The sequence below is a fragment of the Argiope bruennichi genome, chromosome 9 (assembly GCF_947563725.1).
Source record: "Argiope bruennichi chromosome 9, qqArgBrue1.1, whole genome shotgun sequence".
In the NCBI taxonomy this organism is placed as follows: domain Eukaryota; kingdom Metazoa; phylum Arthropoda; class Arachnida; order Araneae; family Araneidae; genus Argiope; species Argiope bruennichi.
Window position 1 is genome coordinate 27,037,239 of NC_079159.1, and position 15,679 is coordinate 27,052,917.

Genomic DNA, 15,679 nt, shown 5'->3' on the forward strand with positions numbered 1-15,679 from the left:
AGAATATCAGATACTGTAGTGCCATCTATTGGTGGAAATTACAACTATTTACCTGTATTTAACTTGATTTCGGTCAGAATGAATTTACGAAAATAATCTTCTTTTAAATTTGATTGTATTAAAATCAAAAAATTAAAAATCTAGAAATCTAAATTTGATTGTTTTAAAATTATATGTGAACTTCGGGTGATATCAACAAGGATGTATTATCGATGCAATTGATAATTATTTTTCTTTTGTGTGCATTCTAAATTAACGATAATTCCTGATTGATTCAATTTAATTGACAACCATAATGAAGATGAAATGAACAGGGCCTGACAAAGGCAGGGGCATACGGGGCAGTTGACAAGGGCCCCAATATCAGAGGGGGCCCCCAAATCGAATAGAAAGTTTATTTTACATTTCCTTCTTTAATGAACGTTCTTCATTTCCGAAATAGTGAAACAGAGCGGGGCTCCCAAAGAAGATTTTGCCCTGGTCCCCAATTAGACTAAGTCGGGCCCTGGAAATGAATGTTATAAACTTTGATAAGGTGCTAAAATCAAACTTAATTTATCAGTTCTTTCTATTCCCAGTGAGCCAACTGGTCGCCAAGGGCTGCAAATATTAAATAATCTCCGCTAGGGATTGCAATACAGAACCAAAATTACAATACCTGTATTCGGTATTTTTTAGACCTTAATACCGGGATACTGGTTTTAATACCGGTATTAGAAATTTTAGAAAAAGAAAGAAAACACAGGTGTTTTTTTGTTTTATTTGCCAGTTTTATTAGAAAGGGTAAAAATCACAAAAATTAATTTGTAATTTATAAATTATAAATTATAACAATATATAAAGAATCACAAAAAAGTAAAGGAACAACTTATTTATTTAGATCACAAAAAAGTAATTATCACTATTCAATCTGTGGTGCTATTACAAATTTTTGAAAAGTTATCTTAAAAAACATAATGCATCAATTGTACTGTCATTAACCCTGAAAAGTAATTTTGTGCAAAAATTACTAGCTGTCGAAAACGCTCTTTCGGCATCTACGATAGTTAGTGGTACTGTTAGCAATGCGCGATATACTTTTTCCAAGTATTTACCTCTAAATCCCTCATCTTCAAATAAATCGATTTCTTATCGGATGGTTTTGGATATAGCTGATTTCTGTATTGCATTTTGGTTCGTTGAAATTTTCTTATTTATCGCTAATTCTAATTTTTGTTCAAGAGACAATTCCTTTTCACTATCGACATTAGTGTCATCATAATCTTCGATAACTGAACCGAATTCTTTTGAACGTGGATAGGTTTGTGGGTAAAAAATGTTAAGAAAATTTAAACTTAATCAGATTTGAATTGGTTATTTTCATTTTCATTTTTAAAATCATTATAATTATGTAAATACCATAAGACATTTTCTATTTCGATATGCCTTTCTTCTGTGCGATTTTTTAATGTAATATATAATCTTCAGATAGTGTTGTGTGCTGTTCTAGTGTGATATGTGCTGTTAGGAGTAAACGGTTTTAACGTGTTTTAAAATCTAATATTAACATAAATTCTGTTTTAATTTTCAGTTAGTATGTATTTTAATAATATGTCATCTTTTACAGAGGAACGTTTAAATATCTTAACAATTTTTCGAACTTTATAAATTATAGGAAGCAATTCTTCATGGGTTAATATTTCATCCTCATTAGCAATATTGAATTCAACAGTTACATTGTCATTATCTTTATTGTCAATATCACTCTCACTCTTACTCTCTTCAAAGTTGGAATCCGAAGTTTCTATATCCACATTATTTGGATTTTTCTGTTCTTTATTTTTTTTGTTATAATACATTTATTATTCCTAACTGAAATCCATGAGCATAGCACAATTGCTGATTTGCACCAATAAACTTTCCAATTTTTTCCATAACTGTTGCTCCATCAGTCATTATGGATACAATTTCTTCTTTCAGGAATAATCCATGTTTTGCTAATTTATATTTAAGCAATTTATTAAACCATTAATTAGTTAATTTAACCCGTTAGGGAGACATAAAAACAAAAACGTATACTATTTTGCTATGTTGGCGATCCCTGAACATATAGTGGAGACAATTTTAAAAATTTCTAGTAAATACCGAAAAACCGGTATTTAAACTTGTGAATACCGGTATTACAAAATTGTACAAATGGCTCAAAATACCGGTATTCGGTATCCCGGTATACCGGTATTGCAATCCCTAATCTCCGCTATTAATAAAAGCGAGTGCATATCTTATTGTTGGGCACCACAAAACAGTTTGACCTAGAGCTATTAAATTTCATACAAATATAACTTGGATGTTGAGAATTTGCATCTCAGAGGCACTATTTTGAAATTTTACTTAAATTAAAATTTTGCTTTCTTTCGCGTCGAACAAATAGTTTTTTTTACATCATATTAAAATTTTTTTAAATACTTTTTAATGATGTATGGTCTTACATCCCAGAGCGAATTTGGATATTTTTTTTTAAATTACTTTTATTCGCAATTTATTACATTACCTTTTATTTTTGCACTGAAATTCAAAGCTTTTTTTTACTGTTTCATCAAATATTTAATCACTTTCTTTTCTTCTATTATTAAGAGCTATGAAATTGGGACCATTTATATTTTCATAATTTGTGACAGTTTATATTTTCATAATTTTTTGTATTGATTTTGTTTACTTTTCAATTCATTCAATTTTTGGGGGGCGATTCTATAAACAAAGCCTTTTAAGTATACTAGAAAATAAACTGGACATACTGACATTCTATTCTTTCATGACGACGGTATTATTTAAGTTTTATTCTTTTGTTTTTTGTCAGTATGTTTCAGTCAAGATAGCATGTTCTTCTTCGCAGTGTAAGACAGTGTGCAACTGGATATAAGAACAATGTTAATGGTCTCAATAACTTTCTAACATATTCTCTAATAAATATATTTGTGTATTATTAAACATATACCATTGTTGAGCAGCAGTTGCGAAGAAGCTTATTAGAGTGAAATGTTTGGCGATTAATCCCTGGGATTAATCGCCAAATTGGATTTGTTTCCAAATTTGATGCATATTTACATTTTAGATATTAAATCTGTTCGCCAAATTTTATTTGCCTAGATTCCTTCGTTTTGTAATTATCACATCAATTTATATTTGGACAGCAGGACAGACAGACCTCTTGCGAATGGATAAAAATTCGACAGAAATCTACAAATTTGGAGCAGAAGCCATATATCAAATTATCGCAACCATAAATCAAATTATCTATCAAACTCAAAGAGTTCTTTTTCACAGTTCGTTTCAGAATCAAAATTGTCTTCTTCAACGTCAGGGAGGTTTGGTACGCGAAGATTCGTCAAAAATCTCGAAGTCAGATTTTTAAATCTTTATATATTTCGTATACGTGAAAGTAATAGTTAACAGCTTTGACTTTCATGTGATTTGGAGTTAACCCATTAAGAAAGTCCCTGCATATAAGGAACAGAAAAGATGTAAGACATCTAAAATATTGCTACTTAAACTTCTGCTTCAATTTGTGTTCAAAAACGTTTTGTTAAAAGAAATATAAAGATTGAGTTATGCATAAATTAACTAATTGAAATGAATAAAATCAACATTCCTGACGAACCAATTGGTTACTTTAAGCAGCTGGTAAGAAATAAATTTAATACAAATGTTTTTTTAGTAAAACAAGTTTTTATTAGTATAAAAAATATTACTTTATATTTTAATTACTTTCTCCTTTTTTTTTATTTTTAATTGAGAATGCATTATTATAAATTTTACAATAACTTGAAACCAACTTTTTTTTTCTTTTATAAAGAAATTGTCACTTGTAATAACAAATTTGGAAAAAATTAAATTAAATTAGTTAGTTAATTAGAAATTAAATCTGAAGAAGTTAAAATAATACATTGTCATTTAGAACATTCAGACGTACAAAATTTTAAAACTCTAGCACATTAGGAAGTGAGGATAAAATGAAGTACAAATTTTTTATTTAACCTATATTAAGGGGGTAAAATTTTTTACCTTTAACTATATACATTGGAGGGGGGGTCACCACAGAAATGAGAATGAGAAGCGTCCGGTATAGTGGTTGGTTCTAACACCCGACTAGTACAGAAATGGTGGGGGTCGGCAATCTCCTATCAATGATGGGAATTACTTCCTAAAGGAAGAGTTGTACCTTAGCCGGTAATGCCTTTAGGACTCAACTATAGATCCCGCCAGTTGCTGTCGCGGAGGTCCGGTAATCAGATTTATCCGTGTGCCTTCGGGAGGGTCGGAGTAGCCTATTAAGGTAATGCCTTTAGGACTCAACTATAGATCCCGCCAGTGTTGCTGTCGCGGAGGTCGGGTAATCAGATTTATCCGTGTGCCTTCGGGAGGGTCGGAGTAGCCTATTAAGGTAATGCCTTTAGGACTCAACTATAGATCCCGCCAGTGTTGCTGTCGCGGAGGTCCGGTAATCAGATTTATCCGTGTACCTTCGGGAGGGTCGGAATAGCCTATTAAGGTAATGCCTTTAGGACTCAACTATAGATCCCGCCAGTGTTGCTGTCGCGGAGGTCCGGTAATCAGATTTATCCGTGTGTCTTCGGGAGGGTCGGAGTAGCCTATTAAGGTAATGCCTTTAGGACTCAACTATAGATCCCGCCAGTGTTGCTGTCGCGGAGGTCCGGTAATCAGATTTATCCGTGTGCCTTCGGGAAGGTCGGAGTAGCCTACTAAGGTTATGTATATTAAGAAAATCCTGCAATTGCAAATGTGTGAAAATCGGGTATTTTTGCAAAATAAGCTCAGATTCTTAATTTTGGAAGATTCGAGCCACTTTTTTTTTCAGAATGAAATATTTTATTTGTTAAAAAGAAAATAAATGATGGTAACCTTTATTTATAAATAAAATATCTTAAAATATTTTTAATTAAGTAGTTGTTTTTTTTCTAACCATTCTAGAGCTAAGAGAAAGAACCTAGTGATTAATCTTAAGACTGAGACTCATATTTCAAACGTTTCGAGTCCCATTCTGAACTGAATTGACTTTTTACAATACATCTGCTGTAATGAGAATCTGTCTATACAACGCCAAAACCTACACAATTTCTCCCATATTGTTAGTAGACATCGTCTCTTGAATTGTCACCTCGAGTACTGAGTAAGAAGTTGGCCTTATAATTAAGTAGTAGTTGCTCGGTTGGCCCCTTCATTGATAAACCTTTCCGCAGGTTCTGAACATGTGATGTACGTAACAAGTGATGATTAGCCTAAACGCCAACAGATGGCGCACTGAAAGCACTGTTTTTTTTTTAGAGAGAGACTTTATTATTCTTGGATATTTTGATGCAAACAGTCGCTTTCTATAGACACACTTTATGATGTGTAGTCGCAGGGCTGTAAAGCCCAAAATCTTTTTGCATTTTAAATCGTTAAGTAATTAGAATTCAGTATGCTCAGGCTAATGAATCATAGCCCTAAATAAATATCGAAATTTGAAAGAGGTGAGTCAATCATTTATTTGTTATAATATTCATTTATTTAACCATTCTGGCCTATGGATACTATTCATGCTTTTGAATCTAATTCGTCAATATATTTAGTTAAATTACCATATTTGATCCATCGAGCCGGAGTAGAGCCAGTGAATCTAATTCGTCATATACTTTATTCAATTATCATCGAGGTTTATTTAGAATATTGCTATCAATGGCAACAATACAAACAGAGAAATATCCCGATATTGTTATGAAATGGCAGATTATAATTATTAGCTAACAGTAATCCTTTCAAAACAAATATCCAGATATCTCCATGAAAAGGCGGATTCTTCCTTTGTGATTATTAATTACCATTAATTGTTATCAAAAACTAAATTTGTATAAAACATTCCTTTACAGAATATGAGTCTTACAATAGCCCGTTTTACAAAAACATAGCATTCTTGCAAAAATTTATCATAAAAAAAGATTCTGAACTGATAGCTATGGGAATAAATGTAAAATTCAGTGAAATTTTAGAAAATTCTCTCAAATTTCACCAAAATATCTTCTTCCGTGTTCGATATTTCTGCTCTATTGACAATGCGTGAAAGTTCGAAATATTTCATTCGAACTATGATATAGTCGAGACAGCGAGCTTCCTTTGGGATAGACTTGCCTTCGAAGTCAATGATCAATTTCGGAGAATATTTTTTGAGGGACGATGGAGTATTTGGTTGGGGTGAAGAGATTGGCAGAATGTTTTGAAAATAGGGAGAAAGAACTAGTAGAATTGAATATTCTCGATTTTCTCACACTACGGTACTTTTTGTGTTAAACTCATATTATAGTTAAAGAGAACCAAATATACCGTTTGAAATTCTGAATGGGTTCATATTTTGATATAAATCTAAAATTCTACAGTTAAAATTACATATTCATTTTATCTTGATGAATATGCTCCTTTTAATTATTTTATTCATGTACAGAATGGCAGATAAATAGATAAACATACCAAATGATAGATTTATTCTGAAATTAGATACATATCTACAAATATGGCATATAGATCATATACTAAAATTCCTTCATCTACCTTATTACATTTATGTGTTATCTTCTTATTATGTATAACTAAGCAGATTAACAGACGAATTCTGTAAAAATCTTCAGATAAATTCTAACAATAACAGTAATACACCCTCATTATGCATTTAATATGTGCTCTCACGCACATGGACAGAGAGACAAATATTTCGTGTGCTGTTTTTAACTCTATTTTTACTTAAAGTGTATGTACACACTTAAAACTCTGAAAATCGTTCAAAATATCGAATATTTTTTTATTGCTTAATAATGTTTTTTGATCCTTTAGCTTTCAAACGATACCAAGATGTCGTCAATATTCGAAATATTTCTCGAGTTATAATTATTTTTCTTGAGGTGCTTTCATTAAAAACTCTAGTTACGGTGTTTTTAAAACTCATTTTATGAAGAATGATATTTTTCGACTATGTTGCTTCATTCAAGCAATCATAACTCACCAAGAAACGAACCAAATACAGTTATATATATATCAAAATACTCTGTAAAAAATAGCGGATGTTTTGTGCCTCCATCAAAGTTATATTTATAGAAATAAATTTTTAATAGCTGTTTAAAAGTTAAAATGACAGAAAAAATCTCGCTTTTTCTATTCATCGTTGATGAAAAAATTGTTTAAAAAAAACTATACATTTTTATAACTGGATTGAGGCAGACAACATGAAGACTAATATTAGGCATCATTTCCAACTAGAATTCTTTGTTTGTACAAATTAGAATTTAAGATATCATGTTTCAAAAAATAAGCTAATTAGCTCATTAAATATTATTTAATTAATTAGTAATTAGTGTAATATGATATTTTTTCACTGAAATGAGTTTAAACATATATTAATAACCTACTTTGAAAAAACTGGATTTTTAAAGTTAAAATTTTAAAAAAAAAATTCAAGTGTGTACGTACACCTTAAAATAAAGGTGCGTACGTGTGTGTGTGAGAGAGAGAGAGAGAGAGAGAGTAGAAATGTTCATTTCAGAGCGATTTTTTTTTCATCAGTATTTTAAATAATTAAAAACTTCGCTACATTTTGCCATTTATTTGTGATAACTTCCGAAAATATTAATGCATAAAAATTAATTTTACAAGGTTTCAAATTTTAAAAAAATTGTTGTTTTTTTTCTAATTATACCAATTTAATATCTATGTAAATTTTTTTCCTGAGATTTGGTAATTTTTTTAAAAATATTTTTGGCCTAATTGGCAACAATAAATTACATAGATTCTCTGATATTCCAATCGTTTGTTTGTTTTATCAAATATTTAATCGCATGATTTGCTTCCATCGATGAAAGTTAAAGAAGGTTTATTTTTAACATTTGTTTAGTTCACAAAACAAAGAAGAAAGTGAAGTTTTAATATCATAATTGTAAGATTGATTGGACAGGATATTCTTGTTATTTATCAAATAACTAAATCTGTAAAAAATAAAAATTCTATGAAGAATGTCGAGGTTTCGTATGTTTCCATAAAATCACTTGTTATTAAAATAATAATAAAACCGATCATATACTGCTGTACGATTATATTCAAATGTAGATGCCGGCAGTCTGGAATCATAATGGATAAATAATGACAAATAAATATTCATGAAGTTCATTGAATAAAAATAATACATTAAAAATAGAATAAATCATTAATATTTTATAAATATGCTGCAAACTGAAATTGAATTGACGATCCTATTAAAAGAGGAACATCATAATATGCACTGCATAAAGCCGCAAAATACCTAAATCTGCTAATGAATGTAATAAGAAAGATAAGAATCTGATTAATTATACTTATTAAACCAATACCAAAGTTCTCACATTGTTTTGTAATTCATAGAATACACATCCTTTATAAATTTCATTGACTCGTGATCTTGTGGTGGATTGTTATGAGCGAGTATAGAACCTGGCACCTTGAGGTTCACAACCCAGTAACATGCCCATGATACAAAAGCAATTGCTCGGGTAGAGTAGCTGTTAACTGGCTTATAAGCTTTCACTATAGACTCTCCCTCCAGTGAGTCGGAGGTGAGACAAACGATATGGCTGTTGAGTGGTGATGTATTAGCTGTTGATTCTAATGCGCCTGTACCCATTTGAGTAGCGCCAAGTGTTGTGGCGAGCGTGTGTGGGTGAGTGGTTGCTGATGCTGCGTCAAGTGAGTCTGACGACTTAGGGTTGCTGTGGGTAGATGGCGCCACAACAGCTGTAAGAAGGTTGAAGGTTCATTGTCCGAGGTCACCAATGTGACGAATTGGGATGAGCGAGGATAGAATCTGGGACCTTGTGATTCGCAGCTTAGTAACATGCCCACGATACAAAAGCAATTGCTCGGGTAGCGTAGCTGTTAACTGGATTATAAGCTTTCACTACAATCTAATGACATCTCTTTACTTTCTCGGATACTTAATATAGAGAAAATGTAACAATCGTCAAAAAACGCGAACTCGTGATTTTGACGAATTTTCACGTTTTGGACCTCCTTGAGTTCCAAAAAAAAAACATTTTTGGAAAATGTCCGTCCGTATTTCTGTAGCAAAGATAAACCAAAAACACTTTTAGCTAGGTGGTTGAAATTTGACATGCGGCTTCATACCAAATTTGCAGATTTCCGTCAAATTGTGAATAAAATCTGTTCAGAGAAAGTCCGGTGTTCGAATGTAAGTTAATATGATAATTACAAAATAAAAAGAGCTAGATAGATAAAATTCGGTATATTGATTTAATATCTATAGCATAGACACCTGTCAAATTTTGAGCCAAATCGAACTAACGGTTGATTATCGGTCGGTTCGTGGTTTCAGAAACATGTAAATGCGATAATACTGCCGCATTGAAAAGAGGAAGTCGACTCTCCATGGCCGAATGGTCATGGCACTGATCTCATAATCAAGAGATTGTAAGTTCGAATCCCGCTAGAGACAATGCGATTCACAGTTTATGTAAATATTTAATTCCTTGGTTTTATGTTTTCCTTTATTTCATGTCCCAGAAGATTCTGGACATTTCTTTAGTTTACCAGACACGTGTTCTGGACTTTTCTTACTGTCTCCAGAAAAGTATTCTGGAACTTTCCCTGCTCGTATAAAAGCAGAAGATTTGTCAGTCTCTGGGTTCTGAGTTCAGAGTTGAGTTAATAAATTGGTTTAGCTCTAATTCTTGTGTATGTCTTTGAGTTCCACACTAAAGAACCTACGTGACAATACAAAAATGCAAGCATTTAAATATGTCAGATTTAATATTGGATTTTGTGACTATAAGTGCAGTTTTGTGTTACATTTTTGTTTCAATCAGTTTAGAAAAAAGTGTCTAAATCACAAATTCAAGTTTTGGATGCTATTAACGGCATGGCAGAGATTAATCGCCAAATAATTCGCCAAGGATAACACGATAGATTCAGTAAAAATGCTAAATTCGCGTCAAAAGTTAATATTTCGTAAGTGCTGTATTCTAGTTCCATGTAAGACATTATCTAGCATGACGAGTTTATTAGAGAGTATGCGAGAAAGTTTTTAGGAGACTACTCCAGCTGGTTTAATCAACCTGCATGTGGATCTCTCAATCTAGCAGCTGGATTCAGGGGATCACAGGGCAGCACTTTTTTTCTAAACAGCTGCCTAGATTGCTTAGTTGGAAAGCCGTCTCTGAATTGAAGTCTGTTAATATTCCTACAAAATTGCCTGGAAAAACCTTTAAAAAACGGTACTTAACATTGGCATCATTTTTCACAATTTCAACAATTAAGAATTTATTTTAAAATCTTTTACATGCTGACTTACATCTTATACCGCTCATAAATTTTACACCAATTTTCTGTCTATCATCACAATAGGCTATTTATTACATTCTATCTGCCGTTTGCAGTTTTGTTTTGCTTAAAATTCAAAGTTTGTCGCATGCGCAGATTTAATGCTTCTGATTCTGTGAAGCAAGGCTTTGTTACCGACATAATTTATGATCGAGAGAAAGATAGATTACTCATGCTGATGAACAATGATGTCAAATTAAGGATTAAAATGAAATGCCATACTCAGCACATCGGTAGCCTTTCCTTATTTAAATAATAATTATGAATTATGCAACAGGTTTAAAGTCGAGTCAATAACCGTATCTTATTAATATTCGAATTTGCGAGAGCACAGCAGCATTCGAAAGTCCTTATAAATTACTGCTTATGTAATTTTCACCGAATAATAGAGCTTTTGGATCAGCGTACAAAAAAATAACGCAAATATAGAAATATTCAAATTGTTATTATCCTTCAGTTAAAGAATGTATAGTAAAAAATAGAGAAATATAACTATGCCAAAACAGTGTGTTGCAAAACGTTTGTTTATTTAATTTTCAACATTTACTTCGTGGTTTGATAAATCATGTAATGAAAGAAACTTAAAGATTTTAATCAGAGTCAGAGGTTTTCCTAAAACTTTCTCGCGTATTTCCTAATAAAAATATTTCCTCCCCTGTCGTAAATAAATTGTGGACCTTCAGCAAGGCTGTGAACGCCAGGAGTGCTCAGATTTTTATTTTTAGAATCTCACATATGGGCCTAAAATAATGAAGAAAATATAAAGCAAAGAAAACTGAACATGCAATTCGGGTGTCTTTTCATCAAATAGATTTAAATTAAATTTGACGTAAAACTACAATTTTGGTAATAAAATCCCGCATTAAATTTCATCGTTTTCTTTTTTTAATTTTTCCTTAATTAATTTTTAATTTTATACCTGCATGCGAAATTAAAAACTGACAGATGGACGACCAATTCGTGGATATGATTAAAAATTTGATATGGATCTACATATTAGATGCTAAACCTACACACAAAATTTCATTCCATTAGCTCTTAATGTTCTGACGTTATCGAATTCACATGTAATTTCATAGCCAAACAGACAGATTTCTTTTGACTGGATTACGTTCAAAATCCAATACAACAATTCAATACAATTCCTTACAACTAATTTCATAGTCTAGTTCAAAACATTTCTGAATTATTATGTTCACGAACAGATAGACATAAGTCCAAAAATGTGTTTTTTGAACTTAGGGAGGCCTGAAATAAGATTCTTCCAAATCACGATTTTTTTTTTTTAAGGTACTTAGCATATTTGTTATGAGAAAGTAAAGAATCTACTATTTTAAATAATCTATCGGTTAATAATGAATCTGCGGATGCGGTTTTGGGGAGAAATGACGGCGAATTAAAGAAGCTTAAAATAAAATAAGCATAACTGTCTAAGGCTTCTAAAATAAAACGAATGACATGAATATCAAAATTTTAAGTTTAAAAATATTTTGCCATGGATACCATTAAGAATAATTTACATAACAAAAGGTTCAATTGAAATTTTTGCGTAACGAATAATCCCGGCAAAATAACAGGCTTCCAAACACGGCTAATTAATAATGTAATGGAAAAAAAGAAAACAAGCAGGAATGTTGACCCTATCCCGTTAAGGGCAATTCTCAACAATGAGATTTGGTAATACAAATTATCATTAAGAATTGGCAAGTTGTCGCGAAGATTTAACGGGAGGAGGAGGTTCTGAGTCCCCTCTTATGGAAAAAAAATACCAATATAATCACCGAAAACGTTAAAAACAAAATCACATTCATGTCATTAAAATTGTTAAAAAGTAGGAAAATACATAAAAATAGTTTTATTGCTTTAAGTTGTTGGATTTTTCCATTCAAAACAAACTATTACGTTTAGCCTCAGGTGTTTGGACTGGATAAAGGCAGAGGAGGCGGAAAATTGAAACTTCGGCTTTTCGTCTTTAAAAAAAAAGGCTCTTAATCTAAAGAGTTATAAGCATTCAAAAATCCATGAAGTTATTAATCCAGAAAATAATAAAAAGCTATAAATATTAAAAAGATCATTGTACATTGGCTGTAAAACGTTTAAAATAGTTTAATTAGGTGGTAAATAAATCTTTAAAAAGTGGAAATTTGGAAAAATATTTTATAATTAGATCAAAACTTTCGAATCTTATAAGCATGCATAACACATCTTATAAATTATCTGATGTATAATAATTAAGTGCGTAGATATCGTTAATAGTTTAAGAAAATTTCAACTTTGTTGTACAAAAACAAATTTGTCGAAAACTGCCTTAAGCACTTTCTAATTTGTTTGAGTTTGAGAAACGAAAAAAAAAAAAAAAATCTAATCCTATCTTAAAAATATTGTTCTACTATAACAGTTGATGTTATAAAGGTCATTTTCTAGAAAAAAAAGTGACGGTGATTAAATTTGAAGTTAATAATTTGTGTTAATTATTCTGCCTAAATGCATTTTCAAAAAAATTAAGCTTTAAGCTTGCTATCACTGCCATTTAAATGTTTTTCTGAGAATCGATGAAGTTCCACATTGCCGGTGCCACAGAGTAATTTTTTTTTTTCAGATCTACTTTTGTCCATTATTTTTTTGTAAATAAATCATTCCAATAGCAACTGAAGTCGTGAAACAAATCTTATAGAATTCTTTTTTTTTTTTTTTTTCGTTCGGTAAATTAGGACAGATGACATTTTTCGACAACCTTGTGTTGTTCAACTAAGCTGAAATTTCAGAAAAATACTAAAGATAACGAGCTGAAAATTTTGCCATATCTTCATTTCTGCATTACATGTACTTAAAGAAATTCCGAAAATTTAAGTCTAATTTAAAATTGGCGGGAGTGGTCTCTCCGAAGACTTTCTCGTATATTTTCCAGTAAAGATCTTATTCCCCTTCTTCCACATAAAATTGTGAACCTTTGGTAATGTTGTGGATTCCTTGCATACCTTTGATGAACGATATTGTGGTGAAAGCTTATAAGCCAGTTAACAGCTACGCTGCACGGGCAATTGCTTTTGTATTGTGGTCATGTTACTTAGCTGTGAACCACAAGGTCCTAGGTTCTAGCCCCACTCACACCAATTCTCTACATTTGGTGACCTCGGACAATGAACCTTCAACCTTCGTGCAGCTGTTGTGGCGCCATCTATCCAAAGTTGTCGAAGATCCCAGGTTCTATCCTCGCTCATCGCAATTCACTACGTTAGTTAAGAAATATAGATATTTTGAGTGAATCTAACATTTTTACCGAATGTTATAATTAATTTTAACATGTTTTTAAACCGATTAACACCAAAATTTGCCAACCGATTAACACCAAAATTTGGAACAGAACTATAGTTGTAATTCAAAATATAACTTATCGAATTTCATTGATGTAAGTCAGTACGTTTATGAGTTATTACGTTTACTTGCAAGCGAAAGTACAGGTTGACAGACAGTCAATCCTTTGAAATATTTAGTTTAAAATCTTATAAGAATAATATTTTAGAATATTCGTATTTAGAATACTTGTATGCCGAATTGTATCTGCCTAGATTTTCGCAGTTAATGAGTTCATTTCTAATCGGGCCGATAGACAAACTTCCTAAGAAGGATTCCATTCGTAATTTGGCAGAAATCTACAAATTAAATCCGAAGTCCATACACCAAATTTCATTCGTCTAGCTCAAAGCATTTTTCAGTTATCGTGGTCACAGACAGGCATAATACCAAAACGTGTTTTTCAAAAGATTTTAAACTTGGAAATTCGTCAAAAATCTAAAAGTCAAATTTTTCGAAGATTATAGTACTTCATTTATGCTTCGTATAATAGAAAATAAAAATTAAAAATATTTTTCCAATTTACATTTTTTTATTTACTGTTGACTTAATTAACAAACTTATGGCTCATTTTTATTGATCTTTTCAATAACTATAATTTTTATTTAAATTTTACCTCACGGATCAATAGCTTTTATTTAAATACTAAAACCCGACTTTCTACTCCCTTTTCCCCGTCTCTCCTATCTTGTATGATTCTGAGATAAAATTTAGTGGCTTGTTTTGGTTAACTCACCCAGTCATTTAACGGAATAATTTATGTATTTTATCCATGTTAAAGGAAATTCGACTGGACTAGGTATTAAAATGCAGCTTTATTTCTAAAGGGAAAGTAACCTAAAAATAAACAAAGCAAAATTTTTGCTTGAATCTTTTTTTTAATGAATAAGAAATTTGTTTTTAATAAATCCCGTTAAGCTCTTTCATGAACTATCAATTTTCAATTCAGCATTCAAATAGATTCCTTTATTGAGAGCGCTGAAATTCTAGGTATGCTGGACATGATGGGCAAGAAATTCACTATTCCAAATTCATTTTAAAACTCATTGCGAATCTTTACTATTGATAATTTTACATCACAGCGTAAAAAAATATGCATCCGGATGTTATTCTTGACCTTATTTGAAAGTAAAAAGCATAAGATATATAGCAAAAAAAATGCTGTTATTTCCTCATTGTCAAAAGATTATAGTTAAGGGATGACAAACTGCTTGAAGATAGCTTAAATAATAGTGATTTGATTTTTTTGTGTGAGCAAGAACTTGAGACAAAAGAAAAAAAGAAAAATGTTTGCTCGAACATTTTTTTTTTTTTTTTTTTTTTTTTTCAGAACACAACTTTGTCTGCTGAATATTTTGGGCATTTTAATAGAATGTACGAAATTTCGTTATTTTCTTTCTAATTGATGCATAAGGGGATATCAGAAAAGTTGAATTTGTAAAGATATTATGATTAATTTACAAATCATATTTGCAGAAAATATATATTGTTCCCTGCTTCGAGTAAAGACGATAATTATGTTTGGGAAGCCTCTAAACAAAGTTTGATATTTCCTCCTACGATGATTTTCTGAGATAAATAAGTTAAATCTGTCATGACCAAACGTCCTCCTGCTGGTGTGGTGTGGAGAGGAGGGGTGCCAGTTCAGGTGTCGTCCTCGTCATCTGACCGCGGTTCAAAATTACGAGGCTCGTCCCAAAATAGCCTTAGCGTTGCTTCAAACGGGACGTTAATATAACTAAACCAAACCAACTAATCTGAGATAAATAAGCTGAGAAGTTCGTGCTAATTCTTTCTGAGATTAGAAGTCATATTCTTTGGGGACATTCAATCAATAAATGACGATGACACCGAGACTTTTTTGCAAGAAAAATTGCATTTATTCCAGAAGATTCCTGAATGGTCTGGGATTTATTACATAGACATTTTTTTATTC